We start from the raw sequence: 21206 nt of genomic DNA, 5'->3' as shown, positions 1-21206 counted from the left end.
GTTGTCATAAAAACGTCTCCATCACGATTGTAACCGTATTCGGTCGAGTGCGGTTTTATGGTTTTAGTTGGTTAATTTGAGCGTCTTTTGCTTTTTAGTCGCACAACTAGTTGCGTTGAAAGACCCTCATTTTCATTCAAAATGTTGGATTACTCATAAAACAAACCGTATTATGAAAATTTCTAAGTAATGTACATAGAACATAAGCTTAGTGCATAGAGAAATAAATATGCATTCGCAATAGATTGAATCATTTGCGTTCGGCAGTATTTATTCACAATCCAGCAGTAACAGTTCGACACACTTCCCTGCATCTTCTTAAAAAATATACCGACTTAAGACTTATAGCCATTTATTGCTGCAAAAGAAACAGCAACGGTATACTCTGCCTACAATTTCTCCGGCGGGCGGCTCCCCGTGGCGATTAATGCACTGCCGTCAAGGGGTCTTAACGATGATGCGCGCTCTGGCGGAGGGGAAGTGTTGCTACATTAAGCCGGTCATTACGGCTAAGCCTGGCTAAAGTAGGCTTTTGCCTACAGAAAAATATGTGTACTCTTCTCTCGCTCATTAACTAGGCGTTCGACCGGATGATGGCCAATCCGCTTGGCGGAGTACCCCATTCCAAATAGTACAGCAACTTAAACGAATCGCTAATTAAACACAACTGCTTTATAATCCTTCGATCCGGTCGCGTTTCGCGCCCGCTGAATCACTGGAGCCGACTGCAAACGGGTGGATTTTCATCTTTGCATTCTGCTTCGCTGCGTGCGACTACAAGTTGATGACAGTCTGGGAATAATTCTTCGCGCAGAGAAAGAGATTAGGCATTGTACAAGATGTCGGTGGTGTAGACACGGGCTACTCTAATCAACCTCGCAATCCAAATGTTTTTTGTAGGAATATCATTTCACTTTTCATACCACTGCCTTAGATGACGGTAGATTAGCAAAATTTGGCCAATTTTCGAACAATAGTGAAAACAGCGATTTTCTGCGCAGTGAATAGTGTCTGCATTTTTTTTATGGATTTTTAGCTAGCCAGATGAGTAAGCTCATTACTGTCAAACGCTTTTGCAGTTTATGTTTCTTCTCTCTTCCAATTTCTTGGTTTTCCTCCAAACATTCCATAAAGGCATTAAAAGTAGCGCTTCTGATTATTAAAGTATTGCATTGAAATGACAACATTGCAAAAACATCAACTAAATCAACTACACTTTCAACACTCAATTTTGAAGAGATTAACTTTTTATGCAAGTGATGAGTCTCGATTGAAATGTGCGACACTTACCCGCAAAAGGTATGGAACAATGGAGTTAAACCAAATATGATTTAAAACTTGTGGAATAAATAAGTTATTCTACAAGTTTAATTTGGAGTCCCAGCGTATAATTTTAATTAAAATAAGGGAACGCCTCCAATAAATACTTCCGCAGCTATATTACTAAAAATATCTATAACACTAACAGTCTTAGATCAGACTGTGTTCAAAAGGAAATTATATGTTAAATACATGCTAACCAGCATATCAAACGATCAGGTTTGAATAGAAGATTAATTTTATGCTTTATAATTGGGAAATTGGGGTCTCCAGTTAGCCTAGTGGTTAAGGCAATGGATCGCCAATCCGGAGACGGCGGGTTCGATTCCCGTTCCGGTCGGGAAAATTTTCTCGACTCCCTGGGCATAATGTATCATTGTACTTGCCTCACAATATACAAATTCATGCAATGGCAGGCAAAGAAAGCCCTTCAATTAATAACTGTGGAAGTGCTCAAAGAACACTAAGTTGAAGTGAGGCAGGCCAAGTCCCAGTGCGGACGTCGAGCCATAAAGAAGAAGAAGAAGAATTGGGAATTGGTTCTTCTAACCTGTTTTACCTTTTTAAGAAGTTAAGAAATACAGCGTAACGGGACACCATCATCGCAAAAAAAATGACGAATTTTGACTGAACAACAATAGTCTCGCTACTTTCTCGAAAGATTTTTCAAAGTTTCGAGTACTACCTACCTTGATACCTTGTTGGCTACAAAGTAACTTTACTCCAATGCCGAGCGTATAGTAGAGCACCATCTTCGTCGGTCTTGGGCGATGTTCCTCCAGTTTCCCCGAACGTGTAGGGATCGTAGATCTTCTTCAACCGCGTGCAGCCAGCGAGTTCGCGGCCGCCCACGAAGTCGCCTACCTCTACCGGGTTCTCTGCTGAATATTGTTTTCGCTATTCTTTCTTCCGACATTCGCACTACGTGTCCAGCCCACTGAAGTCTGCCGTATTTTATACGTTTCACAATATTCGCATCTTCGTACACTTGGTACAACTCGTGATTCATGCGTCTGCGCCACACTCCATTTTCTTGTTTCCCACCGAGAATTGTCCGCAGCACTTTGCGCTCAAAAACTCCAAAAGCTTTTCGGTCTACCTCCTTTAACGTCCACGCTTCGTGACCGTAGAGGGCAACCGGAAGAATCAGAGTCTTATACAGAGCGAATTTTGTTTGCGTTTGCAAGTTACGGGACCTAAGCTGGCTACGCAATCCGTAAAAGGCCCTATTCGCAGCTGCAATACGCCTTTTCACTTCACGGGAAACGTCATTGTCACATGTCACAAGTGTTCCAAGATAAACAAATTCTTCAACAACTTCAAACACTTCCCCATCAATCACTACCTCAGCACTAACACCACTAGGCCTGCTTCTGTCTCTACCCGCTATCATGTACTTCGTCTTGGTAGAGTTAATCGTCAAGCCTATCCTCGCTGTCTCTCTCTTCAGAGGAGCATAAGCTTCCTCCACTGCCCTACGATCGATGCCGATGAGATCAATATCGTCCGCAAAACCGAGGAGCATGTGCGACCGTGTGATGATAGAGCCATTCCTCTGCACGCCTGACCTCCTAATCGCTCCTTCGAGTGCAATGTTGAACAATAAATTTGAAAGAGCATCCCCCTGCTTCAATCCATCCAAGGTCACAAACGACGTAGACACTTCGTCCGCGATCCGAATACTTGATTTTGATCCATCCAGCGTTGCGCGTATCAGCCTAATTAGTTTCGCCGGAAAACCATGTTCTGACATTATCTGCCAAAGCTCATTTCTTTTCACTGAATCGTACGCTGCTTTAAAATCAATGAACAGATGGTGAGTCTGCAAGTTATATTCCCGAAATTTATCTAGGATCATCCGCAGGGTAAACATTTGATCCGTCGTTGATCGGCCCTCACGAAAACCAGCCTGGTATTCGCCGACTCCTCAAGAGGTCGCAGTCTGTTGAACAGGACACGCGACAGTATCTTATACGCCGAATTTAAAAGGGTAATCCCTCTGTAATTGGCACACTCCAGTCTGTGCCCTTTCTTGTAGATTGGGCATATGAGGCCATCCAACCAACTGGTGGGCAATTCTTCATCCTCCCAAATCTTTATAATAATCTGGTGGATTGATTGATGTAGCTGCTCGCTTCCGTGCTTAAGAAGTTCGACCGGGATCTCGTCCTTCCCAGCAGCCTTGCTGTTCTTCAGCTCCTTAAGGGCCTTTTTAACCTCATCCAGTGTTGGTGGTTCCACTGCTTGACTGTCATCCATTATGTTAATCCTATTCCTGGGTGCTCCTTCGCTGCTACCATTCAACAAATCTTCGAAGTGCTCCTTCCACCTGGCTGCCACCATTGTTTTGTCTGTCAGCAAATTTCCTTCCCGGTCATTGCACATGGCGGGCACTGGCGCAGTCTTGTGCCGCGCGCCATTGACAGTTGCATAAAATCTCCGCATATCGTTCCTGTCCATACTTTCCTGCGCTTGAGCAATAACACTCTCTTCGTGTTGCTGTTTTTTTCTGCGGTGGATTCGTTTCTCTTCTGCTCTTGCAACCCTGTACCGCTCTCTGTTCTGCCGGGTACCGGCCACTAGCATTCGACTTCTGGCGGCATTCTTTTCGTTCGTCGCTCGTTGGCAGTCCTCGTCAAACCAACCATTACGTTGGCGTCGCTGAGCGGTACCAATCACCTCTTGCGCTGTTGTTGTCACTGCTTCGTGGATACTTCCCCACAAGCTGTTGACATCTCCAGATCCGTTGGTCTCTCCTATCCTCTCGTCTAGCTTCTGATGGTACTGTGCAGCAACCCCTTCGGCTGACAAGCGCTGGATATTGAAACGCATCGTCCTGTTGTTTCTTGAACTCGTGACGCTGGATAATCGCGCCCGAATTTTAGCGGCTACAAGATAATGATCCGAGTCGATGTTCGGGCCTCTGTAGGACCTCACATCTATGACGTCCGAGAAATGTCGCCCGTCGACCAGCACGTGGTCTATCTGGGAGCAAGTGTCACCACTCGGGTGTCGCCAGGTGTGTTTTCGGATATTCTTACGTGCGAAGTAGGTACTGCTGATTGCCATCCCTCTAGCAGCAGCGAATGTCACAAGACGCAGACCATTATCGTTGGTAACAGAATGAAGGCTTTCCGTTCCAATGACAGGCCGAAAGAAACTTTCTCTGCCGATCTGCGCATTTGCATCTCCGATGACTATTTTGACATCTTGTTTTGGGCGAGTACTATTAGACGAATATAAGTCATTTTCTTCATTTTGGTGCAAAAAGAAACAAAATCAATCAATTTAAATCAATTTAAAAACCGCGGTCTAGAAGTGCGTGGGATGTGCCTTTTACTTCAGCTGCTATTCAGTCCAAAACACGTGTTTTCCATTCCAACATTTCCGTTTTCCATGATTTCGCTGTTAGTATTTTTATCACACGGTGAGAAAAATGTGGCCAAAAACAAAAGTTTTGGTCTGAAGATATTATTTTCAAACACTGTAACTGATGTAAAAATAGCGGAATAAATATGTTTTTATATTTATTATAAAATATCGATCTTTATAAATGTATGGAAATATGTGGTGCGGCATGGTGCATTCACAGCATCTGTTCAGATAATCTACTCATAATCAGTCAGAAATCTGTGAAGCAAATTTTTGATTCATGTATACGTCAGAAAATATTGATGTATTGCTTAAAAAATAATTCGTAATGATGTTTAGGGACACTTGAAATGTGTCTACTTCTGAATGATGTTTGGTTATCTAGGTTACTGTGGAATCAATATTCAGTAAACAAAGTTGCGAGTCGAAGTATGATGAACTGAAAGCGTTTATCCGACAAGAGAAAAGTACATTGTACAGAAACATAAAAGCATATTGATACATCAGCTTAATAAGAATCTGTAAAATGTTTTGATGAACTGTTTTGTAAAGAAATAAACGCTTGTCGAATAAAATTCCTAATAAACTTTTGGAAAGTCTTGATCATTGTTAATATCGATGAGGAAAGTCGAACATTGACTACTTTTTCAATTAACAAATCATTTCATCAGTAATGTGTAGAACATAATTTTCGTTCAGTTATCATTACCGTTATTGAGTATCAATTCAGCAAGCTTGCTTGTTTGTAACTTGCAATTGTTAGTTGGGATGTTCCAAAACATTCAAAAAGTTCATGAATTCATTCAGGGATTCCTTTGAAAATGTCTAAAAGAATTTACTCTGGAATTCTTTTACGAATTGCTTCAGACATTCTTTCAGGTATTCTTTCTCAAAATCCCTCAATGGGTTCCTTCGGAAAGATTCGTGACAAGCACTTGATAGAGCGTGGTTACTATGATTGTGCAGTATTTACAAAACATTCATTCTGTACGATTAGTGTAACTTTGTACCGCTATCTGCTCGGTTGCCTTTTGTTGAAATTCTGCGGTGTGTAATAAAAGTAAGTGACCTCATAATATTCGACTTTATTACGACTTTCCAAATAATCATGTTATAAATTATTTCAGAAATCCTTTCTTGTGTTCCTCCAGAAGTGTTGTGTTGCGAAGAATTCTTTTACGAAATCTGGCACGTTTTGCTTCACCAATTCATTTCAAAGATTGTTTTCGCTCAGGGATTATTTCTGAAACTCCTCTGGGTATTTATTCAGAAATTTCTCTAGTCATTCATTTGGAGAATGTATTAGAGATTTCTTTAGAATATTTATTTTATTTTATTTTATTTTATTTTATTTTATTTTATTTTATTTTATTTTATTTTTATTTATTTTATTTTATTTTTCTTTAACCAGCTTCATCTGCTTATGCTTAATGAAGCTTTAAGATGAGGAAAAGCCTGTTTGAGTAGACCAGCAACATATCTCTCTCTCAAATAGATCACGATCAAACGATCAAATCTGACTATACATGTCAATGGTTGCTCCTCCGTGAATGATCTGAGCTGGTACCAATTGCACTGAGATCCAAATGAATAAGGGCTGGGACACTTCACTTATTTCTCAAAGTGCAATTTAAGCAGCTCATACATTTTGGATCAATAGGCCACGTCCTTATAGTCAGTTGGGGAGGGGAAAGGAATGTTAGAGTGTGCTGGTTGTTGCTACTAAAGACCGAGATCACCTCTGCATCCTCACAACCAGCACGGACTGGGGTATTTGTTAGACGGAAAGGATGAGAGATCTGGGAGTCACCGTTGTGTCGGTGATGCGATCCATGGATTGGGGGTTATTTATAGTTTTCGTAAGGTGATAGATTGTGTGGTGAATAAGGTAAAAAAGGAATAAGCACGCTTTGTTGCATAACTTGTAGGCGTTATACACTGTGCTGTGAGTGAAAGTTGGAAGGAAGGTAAACGACTTTTTTCCAATTTGTTTCTGGTTCTAGCGATGGCTATGAACATATGAATATACATGAGTTGTACATGTAGAGAAGAGAGAGAGAAAGTTGATAGAAAGATACAAAGTTAGTAGGATGAAAGGGACGGGCCAGGGATTGAACCCATGACCTTCTGCATACGAATCAGAAGCGGTAGCCACTAGACCACCAAGCCCGCCTTATGTCTCTCTCAAATAGGTGTAAAAACCTCATTTCTTTTCAAATAACATTACAGTAGGTCAACATATAAAACTTAAATCTCGTATACAGAAGGATGTAAATTGTAAAAGGTTTGTGGACACTGATCGTTTAGGATAAAACATGTTGTTCAGCAGAAATATAGTGTTTGCAGTACGCGAACAATAGCTCGTAGATGATGATCTCGAAGATCTTGGAACAAGCGCATAATGATGTTATTCCTCGATAATTTTCTATGTTCTGTTTGTCGCCTTTCTTTAACACTGGGAACATTACTGTTTTTTTTCAATCAGATAGAAATGTACGCTGCTGTAAAGATTCGTTGAACAACATTGCCACAGGACGGATCAGGTTGCTGGCACATCTCTTCAGGATACATGATGGGATTCCGTCGGAACCGGCGGCAGTCGAATACTTTAATTTAGTGATGGCGCTCTCTATCTGCTGATGATCGATTCAAGTATTTCTTAGTTCGCATATGTTGTAAGGTACATCGCGGCAAGCATCCTCAACTTCAACGTTTGATGCAACTGATCTGTTGAATGCACGTTAAAAATGCAATGCAAACAGCTCGCATTTTGCGGTTGATGTGCTAGCAGTTCCGTTCCCTAGAAACATTTGTACAGGCAGGCCGTCTTCTTTTCGTTTAGAATTGGGGAAGGTCCAGAATTGATTAGGGTTCCGCCGAAGATTTTCCTGTGTTTTAGAAGTGTACTGTTGATATAGCAACTTATTATAAAGCCGGTAGTTGTTGCTCGCACGATTAAATTGTTGCTTGACATAGGGACAGCGGGTTCTGCAATACTTCCGTAACAAATTTAACCTAATTCGTTTGAGCTTCCTTAAACGAGAATTACCCCGAGGGGGTTTGGGAGTAGGTCTGCGGACTGGAACATAATCTTGAAATGTGCCAGTAATCAGTTGTGTGAAAAGACTTACTGCATCTCCCAAATATTCTTCAGAAATTCTTCTAAAATATCTTTCTAAAAAAACTTCCGCAAATCTGTCCGCGTATTCGATTAAAAAATCGGATTCTTTCAAAAAATCTTCCATGGATTCATTTGGAAATTTTCTTCAGGGGTTTATTTAGAAACTCTTCCTATTCTACAAATTCCACAGAGAACTCTTCCAAAGCATGTTGCATGAAATTCCATATTTTTTTAATGAATCTCACAGACAAAAATAATAAGATTTACACGTCATGTAAACTTCAGTTTTGTAATGTAAACTTTGTGTGATGATGGTTTACATGGTATATCATGTAAATTTGTGTTATATGTCATGTAAACACACAGAGTCATGCTGAATTACATGATATCTAATGGAAGTTCACATGACATTTTCTGAATTTTATATGATATATCATGTAAGTTTTTGTGAATCCCACGCTCCAATCATGTGCATCATATGACACAGAATTTGACACTCTTTTTTTCGATCTGTGCTGTAAAAAATTTCGCCAGAGAATCACCCCCCACAGGTCGAAAAAAGAGTGTAAAATTCGGTGACATATGGTGCACATGATTGCACTAAGGGGATTCAGGTGGCCAAAAATCGAAAATTGACTTTATTCAATTTGGGATTCAGGTTCGGTAGTTAGAAGTAGACCACTTGGACCAGTAAACCCAAGAATATTAGTTTGCTAATCCTTATACTTTTCGAGATATTGGCAGCAGAATGAGACCATTGCCAATTTTTGGTAAAATTAATGACATGTTCAACTTCGCATATCTTCGGCTTAAATTAAAAATGTTAAACTTTTAAAGTAGTTTCTAAAAGCTTGCTTATAAACCTTTCGAATGACGTATCAGGCGTAGAAATATTGATTGTAAAACTATTAAATGATGCCACATTGAAAAATTCAATTTTTTCTCATACGTTCTAGGGTAAGTGCTCCAATTATGGCTATAGTACCAATTATTCGCCATAGTTGATTTTCACCCTCTGGTGATATATATCAACAAGAAAAAATTTGTGAACAACAGATCACGTTCGCAAAAGATGGTTGCACTCATTTAAACTTAACATTTTGCTCAAATTATGGTAGAAATAAATAAATTTTCCTTAAAATTTCAGCTTCCTCGCACCCTTTTTCGCCATAGTGTACCTAATATGGCTAATCCTATAAGGAATGCATGCAAATAGTGCGAAAAGAAACCGAAATTAAAAAATGTAACCATAACTGGTACAGGGTTCCTATCATTGGCACACGCTGTAATAAATACTAAAAGTAGTTTTGGGTCCGTTTCTATATTTTTCCTGCAAAATATGGAAACTTAGCTATCTTTTAACATATTGATGACATTCGTTGATCTTCTCGTTATTTTTGTACAAATAGTTTTCCTTAAGTAGTGCCATAATTGGTACACTTACCCTATACAAAAAAAGTTTCGCTGAGTTTCGCTTCGGGACTACTTCTATGACTTTGTTTAGGATCCCTGGGAGGCATTGAAATCAAATTTGGCTGCTACTAGCTGCTATTCTGCAATTTCAATCATGTTGTCGGCGATGATTGAGATATTGCCTTATAAAATCACCCTATTGGCCATTAAATACCTCTGAGGAAACATTTGGCCGTCATGGCCACTTTTATCAGTAGATCAATTATAGTGCAGTCTAAATTCGGTCTTGAATCTCTTAGCGAAGCGCTTTTTTACGAATTAGAATCCATTTTGTAAATAGGAACAGAAATCCTTAAACGCCTAAAATTATGCAATGCCCTTGTAATTTCATGCTGTTTGAAACCGTCGTGTTGAAACACCTGTTCAACATGGTTTTCATATTTTTCAGGCATAAACCCTACGAATAGGAGCAAGACATTATAAAATTGATGCGAAAATAATTTTGGCCACCTGTTTGTATGGAGTGGATTGGAGCGTGGGAAATCACAAAAACTTACGTGATATAAAAGTCAGAAAATATCATGTAAACTTCCATTATATGTCATGTAATTCAGCATTACTCTGTATGTTTACATGACATACCGTCGTTAGGGGTGACATTGGGCCTAGAGGGTAACATTGGTCCATCGATCCTACTCATTCAGTATAAGTCAGAGAACTTGACGGTGGATGCCAAGTACCTTAGAATTATATATTCTAGTGGTTTAGCACGCAAAATGCATTCCCGTCGTACTCTAAATGTGCGGAATAGTGGCCCAATGTCACCCCACTTTGGCCCAATGACACCCCGCACGATGGTATAACACAAATTTACATGATATATCATGTAAACCATCATAACACAAAGTTTACATTCAAAACTAAAGTTTACATGACGTGTAAATCTCATTATTTTTACCCATGCATATAATCCGCTCATCGTGATCATCAAAAAAGCGAGAGATATTTATAAAAAAGAAGTCAGAAAAGGAAGTTAGATTAAGGTAAATATATAAAACTAAGTATGTCATGAGATATGGTTTGAAGCTATGGTCCACTGCACGAATTTAGGCTGGCCTGCTTACTCCCACATAAAATTTGATGTTTGAGAGTTGCCAGCACCATTATGGGTGCTCTACAAAACAATTTATTGATATGAAGTGCTCGGCGTACCAAAAGGCTGAAAACCTCTGCGTCATAAGTCATCATAAAACAAACTGAAAGTTTTAAACTGATTAGATATTAAATTTATTACCAATACAAAATGTGCATAAAATTGAAGTACATAAAATCGAGCGTCTATATAATCGAGGGTCCACTAAATCGGGGTTTACCTTTAGGGAACGAATTTACTAGTTTTCAGATGATGCTAAACTTTTCAAAGTGATGCAATAATTAATTGAACATTGCAATATTGTTTCAAGTGCGGCCGTACTTATGACGGTAGGGTAGATTTCATGTTTTTTTTTTAATTTTTTTGTTGATTATTGTTTCGAATAATATAAGAATGCATGGGATGATAATCCCAAGGTAACACAACGCAACATTTTTTGTCTCAAGTGCAAACATTTGTGTCTCTGAGATATTTTTGGCCGCTGAATCGGAATCCGAGCTCAGATTTGCTCCAGCACGTCACAATTTTGAGCTATACCTATTTTTGGGGCAAAATATGCGATTTTGGGCTTAGTTGCAAGCCATTGAGCATGGTAATATATTTTTTAAGCAATCAAAGAATAAATTGATCAATTAACATCTAAATTAACGCTCATGCAAAATATTTCGTTTAACCTAATCAAAATCGATAAATTTAAGCATTTTATGTTAGTAAGTAAACTTGCATGCAACTTTTGGAGGGTGACTTGTATGGGAGTATGTGAAACGTGAATCGTCACTTCATTATAATGGTAGTAATATCCATAAGGAATTCAGGGACATATTCAAAAAAATCTCGGTAACAATCACGATCATAGTATTCTGAAAAAGTGAACTTATATTTGTGAAAAGGTTGAGCCAAATACTTTTAGATGTAGGTAGTAGGTAATACGATGAATCGCGGAATAGGGGTAGGCGGGGCAATATGGACACCCGGGGCAGAATGGACACCCTCAATATTTTGAAATATGCGAACTTTTTTGAACTTTTATTGAATGGAGAATATAGTCCATTTGTCTAAAACGTAGTTTTAAGAAAGAAACATTCGAAATTAAAATAATACTTGATTTTACACGAAAAAGTTGCGTCATCCGTTTTTTGTGCATGGAAATTATAATTTTCACACCATCTAAAATAAGATTTAGTGATTAATTTATTGCAGGTCGATTAAAACCTGATATTTCTAGAACACATGCAAGTAGTTTTGCTGTATCTACATTAGGGTGGCCCACACTTATATGAAAAACAAAAATTTCGAAAAATGTCAAGTCTTACCTCCAAAATCAGTTGTTTAGGACTCCCAGAAGCTACATTCAAAATTTAAGCAAAATCGGTTAAGCCTAAGGGGGCGCTCAAAACGCTGGAAGTTTGTATGGGAAAACTTGGCCAAATGTATGCAGAAATTTTAAGTTTTCGAATTTTGCCGCTAGGTGGCGCTGTAAGCGTTCAAAAATCAAACCCTTTGGTATTATTGTAGGTGACTATAAGCCAGAGAACTTTGTCGAAGACCGCGAAGTGATCCGACGGCTGTGAAAAAAGTTATACCCTTGGCAAAGTGAGGCAAAGTATGGAGATTTCATTATTGATATTATTCCTTTACATGTATTGGAAAAATAACAATAAAGTTTATCCTCACTTTTCCTAGGGTATAACTTTTTTGACAGACGTTGGATCACTTTGCGGTCTTCGACAAAGTTGTTTGGCATATAGTCACCTACAATAATACCAAAGGGTTTGATTATTGAACGCTTACAGCGCCACCTAGCGGCAAAATTCGAAAACTTAAAATTTCTGCATACATTTTTCCAAGTTTTCCCATACAAACTTCAAGCGTTTTGAGCGCCCCCTTAGGCTCAACCGATTTTGCTCAAATTTTGAACGTAGCTTCTGGGAGTCCAAAACAACTGATTGAGGAGGTAAGACTTGGCATTTTTCGATTTTTTTTGTTTTTCATATAAATGTGGGCCACCTTAATCTACATGCTTAACATTTTTATATTTTCTTCTTTATTATATCAAAAATCAAGTTTGGAAATATCTTCTGCTGCCGGGGCAAAATGGACACTCACCTTTTTGAAAGAAGCGGCAAGGGAAAAATATAACCTAAATCACACATCAACCAAATTCTTCGATTTCAGTACATTTTCGGTTAAATATTCACTATAGTAGACAATGGAGGAATTAATCTTCGTCCTTCGGAAAACCAAAGGCAAATCAGCCGGCCCAGACAAAATTGGATACCCGATGCTCCGAAATCTCCCCCCGATCGGTAAGAAGCGCCTGTTAGACACCATCAATAAAGAATGGCTTAACGATACTCTGCCCAGCAGTTGGGGACACGGCATCGTGATCCCAATTCCGAAGGAGTCGGGTCCCACAAACACTGTGGACAACTTTCGCCCAATCACACTTACCAGCTGCATTGCCAAAGTGATGGAACGACTGGTAAACAGACGGCTTGTGCATCACCTAGAAACCAAAGGCCGTCTGGATCACAGGCAGAACGCCTTCAGAGCTGGCCACGGAACGGGGTCATATTTGGCCGCCCTGGGCCAAATTTTAGACGAAGCGCTGGAGAGAGGAGACCACATTGAGGTAGCATCACTAGACTTGGCAAAAGCGTATAACAGAGCCTGGATGCCGGGAGTCATGCAGCAGCTCGCTGATTGGGGCGTAACAGGTCACTGTTTGCACTTCATTAAGCACTACCTTACCAACCGCACTTTCCAAGTTGCCATAGGCAACCATTTATCCAAGCTAACCCGAGAGGAAACTGGAGTCCCCCAGGGCTCGGTAATTGCGGTAACCCTGTTCCTGGTAGCAATGAATGGTGTTTTCAACATCTTGCCAGCAGGATTATATATCCTAGTGTACGCAGATGACATTCTGTTGCTAGTCACCGGTAAACACCCAAAGGCCACACGGAGGAAGCTACAAGCCGCAGTCACTGCGGTCGCTGGATGGGCGGACAAAAATGGTTTTGAGCTTGCAGCTAAAAAATGTGCCCGGCTGCATATCTGTGAACATCGTCTGTCTGTGAACATCGTCACAGCTGAAAGTCAAAGGTGTTCCGATCCCTAATCAAAAAACCTTAGAAGTGCTTGGAATCACACTGGATCGAACGCTCTCATTTCGCAACCATTTTGGCAAAGTCAAGGACCGATGCAAGACCCGTTTAAATCTGCTCAGAGCGATACCTGGGAAACGCACGCGTAGTGACCGACAGTCCCGTCTTCGAGTAGCCGATGCTATTATCACCAGCCGAATTTTTTACGGGGTCGAAATCACCTGCCGGGCGACGGAGCAGTTACTGAATACCCTAGGACCAGTTTACAACGGTGCAATCCGCACAATATCAGGTTTATTACCGTCAACACCTGTCCTGGCAGCTTGTGCCGAGATAGGTGCACTGCCGTTTCAACATAAGCTAACCTTGACGATTAGCTGCCGAGCCGTCGGATACCTACAGAGCACAATTGACGATGGGTCCGTTGGCTTCCTCGGCAACCAAGCCAACCGAGCCCTAACGGATATGGCCATCCCTCGGCTTCCCCCGGTGGCTGGTCTCCACCGGATCGGACCTAGAAGCTGGGCGGCAGAGAAGCCAATGGTGGACGTAACCATCAAGAGGCATTTCCGCAAAGGCGCAAACCCTCAAAGCGTCAAGGCCAGTTTTGCAAGAAGAGTCTGTAAGAAGTACCGAGAAACGGAAATTATCTTCACTGACGGCTCTAAAAAGAATGAGTTGGTTGGCATCGGCATCCATAGTAAAGACTACAACGAGTTTCACCGACTAGGAAGCCTGTGCTCGGTGTTCTCAGCCGAGGCGGCAGCGATATCGCGAGCCATTGCTCACCCCCGCTCTGCCCCACTGCTAATCGTGTCGGATTCGGCCAGCGTACTCGACGCTCTGCAGAGCCCTAGTAATAAACATCCTTTCGTCCAGGAGATTCAGGAGTTGCTGAACGAATGCCAAAATGAGGTCACCTTCATGTGGGTGCCGGGCCACTGCGGTATCAAGGGGAACGAAGAAGCTGACAGCCTGGCTTCTCTCGGTCGTGAAGGGGCACTCCTCACCCCGAAGATACCGGGGGACGATGTCAAGATGTGGCTTAGACACAGGGTCAGAGAAGCGTGGGACTCTCTCTGGTCGAGGCAAACACTTTTTATCCGGAAGATCAAACCGAGCCCGCAGCGTTGGCCGGACCTGACATCTCGAAGAGATCAAGTGGTTCTGTCTAGACTGCGAACAGGGCATACTAGACTTTCCCATAGTATGGGCGGTGCCGGAAATTTCCGACTTCGTTGCGATACCTGCTCAGAACCAAATACAGTGGAGCATATTATTGCAAACTGCAGAACCCTGGAGGATCTACGTACTCAGTACAATATCACGGACATACAAAGCGCTCTATCTCCAGATGAGGTCCGGCAAACAACGTTGCTTCTATTTCTAAAAGACGCAGGGCTGTACGACCAAATTTAAAACATCCCACTGGCACGGAGTGAGATTCTGAGGCAGACCGCACCACAGGAACTGTTTTTGGAACATGAACGAAACTACAAACCAAGAAGACTGACCTGCAACGAAAACGGACCCCGATGGATTATGACAAGACCTACCAAGCTTGATTATGACAGACCCAGCTAGACCCGGACCAGACAACCCCACCAGTTGCCAGTTATTTTCGCGTTCATACTACGCACAAACACTCTGTTTAAACCCTTTTCCCCTCCCTGACTCTGCCAGGGTTCTCCTCTTTCCCTTCTCAACCCCCGTCATACTTTTAAAGAGATGAACCAGCCTAGGGCTGAAAATCTCTATAATAAAGAAATAATAATAATAATAATAACTATAGTAGACATAGGGTGAAACAAATTGGTCAAAAAACGACAACAGTGGAAAATAGTTGTTCTAGGCACAGCTGTACATGCCGACAAAAACGAAGCTTTATCCAAAACAACCTGAATTTAAATTAACTGAACAAAAATGAACTACTTCGGCGTATTATTCATCCATAATAGTTGTTTTGTAATGAAATGACTTCATAGGTGTAAATAATGTACGAAATTCGTAAAAGTCTCATGGTGTCCATATTGCCCCATGGGGGTGTCCATTCTGCCCCGTATGCTTGAAGACGGTCATGAAAAACTAATATTTTTCATAACATTTTTTGAAGTGGATAAATCATTTTTCTTCGTGAGCATTCTTATGCAATAGATGCTAAATAGACTTTAAAAGGATACATGTATCAAAAAACTAAACTTTTTTGACATCTTGCCAGGTAAAGTTGGCAAAAACCTTAGGGTGTCCATATTGCCCCGCCTACCCCTATGCCTAAAAATAACTGCATACAATCTGATGGCTTGTGTCATGGTTCATGTTTCCCAGTGGCATTAGAAGGATGGTAAATACGATTGAAACAAAATTACCACTTTAAAGCCATCTTATGCCGCTCGTCGGAAAACAACTACAACGGTGGTGCAGTGTAAACAAAAGCAAAATAATAATCATCATCACTGCAGACAGACCAACGCTGAATGAATGCTCTCCCCCAGCATGGGCCGTTGATGTAGATAATGGTCACTACTAGTTGGTAGTCGGTCCACCGGAGCTGGAATAAGTTTTAATGAAATTCATTTCCAATCAAGCTGCGAAGCTCCCAGCAAGTGTTTCAACGCTGTTGTTGCACGCGCCGCTGATGATAGATGGTACATTGCATAGTGCAGCGGTTTTCAGATCGTGCACCGCGAAGCCATGTCAAGTGCACCGCAGCACTTCAGAAAAGTCTTGCATATTCAAATTTAAATTCATTACCTATTTCATGAGAAATAATTCGAATTAATTAGAACAACTGGACTATTGGAAGGTACTTCAAGGGATTGAGAATAAAATTTCTATTATTCCAGCCGGCGAGTTAAACTCGGATCCAGCAAAAACCGTCTCAGATATTCGCAAAGAATCATGGATCAAATCTGTCAAAATCTTGGCCAAAACTCTCCAAACAAATATTATTCTTTTTTCCAAGATCTCGTAATGTATATTTACAAGCACCCTACAAGGCATCTCCAATGTATCTTCAATGAATGCGTTAAAAAAATCTCAGAAGAAATCTTACTAATATTTCTGTGGCTTTGCTACCAGAGAAGGAACTATCACTGTTCTCAAAATCAGTTAACGTATTTATGATTTTTATAGAAATCTGCTTCCGAATTGACAAGAGAGCCTGGAAGGAATTTACCAAATATATTATCAATATATGCCAAAGTTCTGACAAAAAAAAAAAACAAATAAAATAAAATAATGCAAGTGTCTTGCTAGAAATTTTTAAGAAATATGGTGAAAGTCTTGGAAAAACGTCTATCAAAAAACCACACTAGAAATAATACAGTAGTCTTCAAAGGACTTCCCGAGGTTCTTGAAAACAAAATACCACTAATTCAGCTCAAGATTTCATTCCGCTTCTATAAAGATCTTGTCTGTAAGTTTTTAGAAACATTATGAGCAAGAAATATTCCAAGTCGAATAACTATGTCACTCTACTATGCTCCGATAAGTAATGAAAAACGTAAGACAGTGCCATAATTCGTGGAAAAAAAAATGATGACGAGCGTATGCACCTTGGAAATGCTGTGAAAAATACGACAGCTTTTCGACGAATTTATATATATTTTTTTTTACCAATAATGAACTTGTGCACCGTGGAGCGATTTATTTTCAAAAAGTGCACCGCGAGCCGAAATGTCTGAAAACCCCTGGCATAGTGGATGGATGGTGCAGAATTCACACGGTTCGTACCTCATTCGATGATAGGATCAATTAGGATTGTTAGTTAATAGGAAACAGATACGTAACAATAAATGTGGATTGACGTTGATGGCGGGTACGGCATTGAATGATTTTTTTTTAATTTTAGATAGTTTCACCATACGCTGCAGCGGTGCGTGCAAGGTAAGAGATAAATTGGTACAGAAAATTGAAGTTCAATTTTGGTTGATTACTATCCTGCACCGGATCTATGAGCTATAGGGTTGCACGATTCTTATTTGTTGGTCCACAATGTCGCAACTTTACTTCTTATCTTTATTTATGAGATTTAGGCTAGTTTATCTCGGGACCCACACTTTACTCGCCTTCCTAAGGAAGAATACACACTTTGTGAGTTTGTCAGAAGTGAGATTCCCAGGTCATCGGCATGATAATCACGTGCTTTAACCACCACACCAGGTCCACACTACGCAATTTTTATTGTCGAAATCACCTCCTCTCCTCTTCTTGGCGTAACGTCCTCACTGGGACAAAGCCTGCTTCTCAGCTTAGTGTTCTATGAGCACTTCAACAGTTATTAACTGAGAGCTTCCTCTGCCAATGACCATTTTGCATGTGTATATCGTGTGGCAGGCACGAAGAATACTCTATGCCCAAGGAAGTCAAGGAAATTTCCTTTACGAAAAGATCCTGGACCGACCGGGAATCGAACCCGTCACCCTCAGCATGGTCATGCTGAATACCCGTGCGTTTACCGCCTCGGCTATATGGGCCCCCGAAATCACAAAAACACGAAAACGCCATGCAAAATTAAACATAGTGTTGTATGATAGGTTTTCATTTGTTTAACATTTTCAACGGTTTGCAACATATGGATCATTATCATGCTGAAATCAGTTGATATTTAAGTTGAGAAATGTTTTGATTCGTTCATTGGTTCTCCAGGGAAAAAAGTATCTTTTTCATAAGTTTATTTAAAAAAAAATGGGAAAGTAATCTTTTAGCTTACAGCTCATGTCAGACTTGTGTACATATATGTAATACTCAAATTATCCGTCAAGAAAAATAAATAAATTGTTTAGAAAACCTAAATATATTGTGAATATACAATACTAAACCTATAAATGGCAAAGCAGAAAATCAATCTCTTTCCAGCTGTGACGTAAACATTTTACTCAACTCAACTGTTAACAACAATTTGTCTATTAAATTGACGGAACATCCACATTTTTACACGGTGTAAGCCATACTAGAAAATAGAACAAATTAACACCTTGAAATTTCGAAACCCTCGATCTACGTAAAAATTTACTCCAGCTAGTTCTTGTGCAATCCTTTACAACCATCGCTGGTGGTGTTCATTACCCGATGGTATAATATATAATAACAAACCTCGCAGTTGATTCTCACCTATTCCAAATTACTCATTTCCTCTCATTCTCACCTTGATGTAAAATTTCCCTTCCAAACGGCGCAGTAACCTTCGCGGTAGCTACAGATTTGATGGATCATAAAGCATTAGATAGAAGGAAGCACGTCAAAAGCCAAAGCGCAAGAAATCATTAACCCCATGCTCGCTGCGTGAGACGTCCTCATTCGAACCCAGCGCAGGTCTGCTGATCCGACCTATTTCAATCGGCGTGACTACCGTCTGCTAAAGCATGATTCCGACGTCGAATAGAAGTAATTCAAACTTCGCACCAGAGTGGAGCAAAGTGGCTCCAAAAGCCACTCGATGTCAAGTCACAAAAACACGATCGCGACCAATCACTGTTGAAATACCCGGAGAAGTGAAAGATAATGCCACAGTCCTTGACAGTCATTGTGCATGGCTTCCATCAGTTGCGAACCAGGCCGAAGCAAAGTTGCAATGTGGATTGATCTCTACCAAGCTAACTCATAGCTAGTCTGATTTCGAAGGTCATCCTTGTGGGCTTTTAGAGTTCTTACTCACTGACTGGAGCGATTCCGGATTGGTAGCTACCGATCCCTTTTAATGTTACATGGAGGCTTTCCACGGACCAGCATGAATCCATTTTAATCGATGTTTTTAATTTACTTGATATTTTTGTATACTATTCCTTTTCATGTGAGAAACCATTTTTTCATATCAAAAGTTCATATTTTGTCTCGACTAACTTTCAAATAGGGCCTATGAAAAAATGGAACACAAGCAAATAAAAAATTATAACACGGAAACGGCTTGTTCGTTCGGAAAGGTGTCTTCAGCAAAGTTGTAGAATAATATATGGCGGCTCTCAGAAAAATACACATTGAAAAATTTATTTAGTTTTTCTTCTGAAAAAAATGAATTTTGTTACTAAAAATTAAATATCTCAAAAAGTTATTTTTTTACCTTCGTGTTTTTTTGTGAGAATAAAGTTCATTCTGTTAGCTATCATCTGTAAAATTTTTATAGTGGTAAAAAATGTACAAAAAAGTTACGGCACTTTGAACATTTTTGGTTGCGTGTTTTTTTAGAGTGCATGACGAATTTCCCGCAAACTAGATTTTGGGGTTGGCAGCACCCTCTCAGATTTCAATGGAATTGTGTAGGTATGAAGACTATGTACTTTAAAGCAACGTTGCATACTTTGTTGCTTTTTTTTTTAAATTTATCTACACTAATATTTGAAAAGGGCTTAAGTTTTTGACTATTTTATTTATACCAATAAAACTTAAAAATAACATGACCTGCAAAAAAGTGTGGTATGTGTGACTTTAAGGAATTTGTGTAAACTTTCATGTAAAAAATTGAAATATTGAAAAAACGATCACGCTAAAAAAGTAAAAAAAAATTGAAGTCAATTTGGAATACATGCCCATTTGCGAAATTAAATTAATCCTATTTCGGAGAACCAAACCCCACACCAACCAATAAGAATAGAATTCAAAATAGAATAGGATCAAAGTAATTAAATTGCTTTTATCTAAATCTAACCCAACACAAAATGTTTTTTTTTTTGAGTCAAACCAATTTTTGGGTATTTTTATACGTGGATTTTCACATATTGATATTGAACATAGCTTTACATGTTTCAATTATAAATCTATCCAATACAAAGAATATAATTTAGGATTCTCTTTTGAACCAGAACACCAGATTTGTTACACAGAAATTCAGAACATCAACCAGAAGTCGAATTTCAACTTAAAAGTTTTCTTATTCATAAGAGAATAAAATAAATACTTTGCATTAGATAGACTTGTGATTTAAACATATGGAGCTATGTTTAATTTAATATCTGTAAAAAACGCCCTGGATAAAATCTTTTGTTTTCTACCGAAGAGAAACACGCAAAATGATGACATGAAGTATTTGTTGTTAGGAACCGTCCATTAAAGACGTAGCATTTTAGAGGAAGTTTATGATATTGCTAGGAGCCTTCTATTAGGTATAGGAGAATATACTTTAAGAGGGGAGGAGCTGTCAAAAATGTTCTACTAATGCTACCGTGATTTCGAATGCAGCGATATGGTCAAACTCAAACATTACAGAATCCTTGAAAAAGGTCCAATAAGGACCGAAACGTCGGGTTAAGAAAACATATAGTTCTTTTTGATTGACCAAATTAGACTGAATTGCCAATTAAAGATATCATCCAACGTACAGTCGATCACCCAAAGAAAGTCAAACTCAAAGCAATAAACAAGTACGACCACGATTCTCATCAGTCAACGAGATTGAAACTTTTACTACAAATCATTTTATTGCAATAGGTAAATATCATTTAAAATAAAAAATCAATAATTTTGCTTTCGGGATGAAATTGATCAGTAAATGAAATACCTTTGCATGTGCCAAAAATATGTTTTCCACCTGAATTAACAACCCCAGAATGCGAAATGCTGCGCAAAAGTTTAACGAGTTTTCTCAATTTTTAATTATTCAAGTTTAAAATTTAATAAATTTCATGAAAACGCCTTAAAGTATGCACTTTTCATACTGAAAAAGTGATTACTTCCGAAAAGTGCAATTTTATGTATAAATTTGAATATTTATAAAATTTTTGATTATGAA

The 21206-nt window shown here is 39.5% G+C and overlaps 2 protein-coding genes across 2 annotated transcripts in view; one reads left to right on the top strand and one right to left on the bottom strand.

Annotated features, from left to right (window-relative positions):
• Positions 1–21206, bottom strand: part of LOC109425214 (tyrosine-protein phosphatase Lar) — an 830826-nt gene that overhangs the window by 469920 nt on the left and 339700 nt on the right. The window lies entirely within an intron of this gene.
• LOC109414018 (myosin-I heavy chain) overlaps positions 1–21206 on the top strand; it is an 87239-nt gene that overhangs the window by 1082 nt on the left and 64951 nt on the right.

The sequence above is a fragment of the Aedes albopictus genome, chromosome 2, assembly GCF_035046485.1.
Source record: "Aedes albopictus strain Foshan chromosome 2, AalbF5, whole genome shotgun sequence".
Classification (NCBI taxonomy): Eukaryota; Metazoa; Arthropoda; class Insecta; order Diptera; family Culicidae; genus Aedes; species Aedes albopictus.
This window is presented reverse-complemented; position numbering and strand designations above follow the sequence as displayed.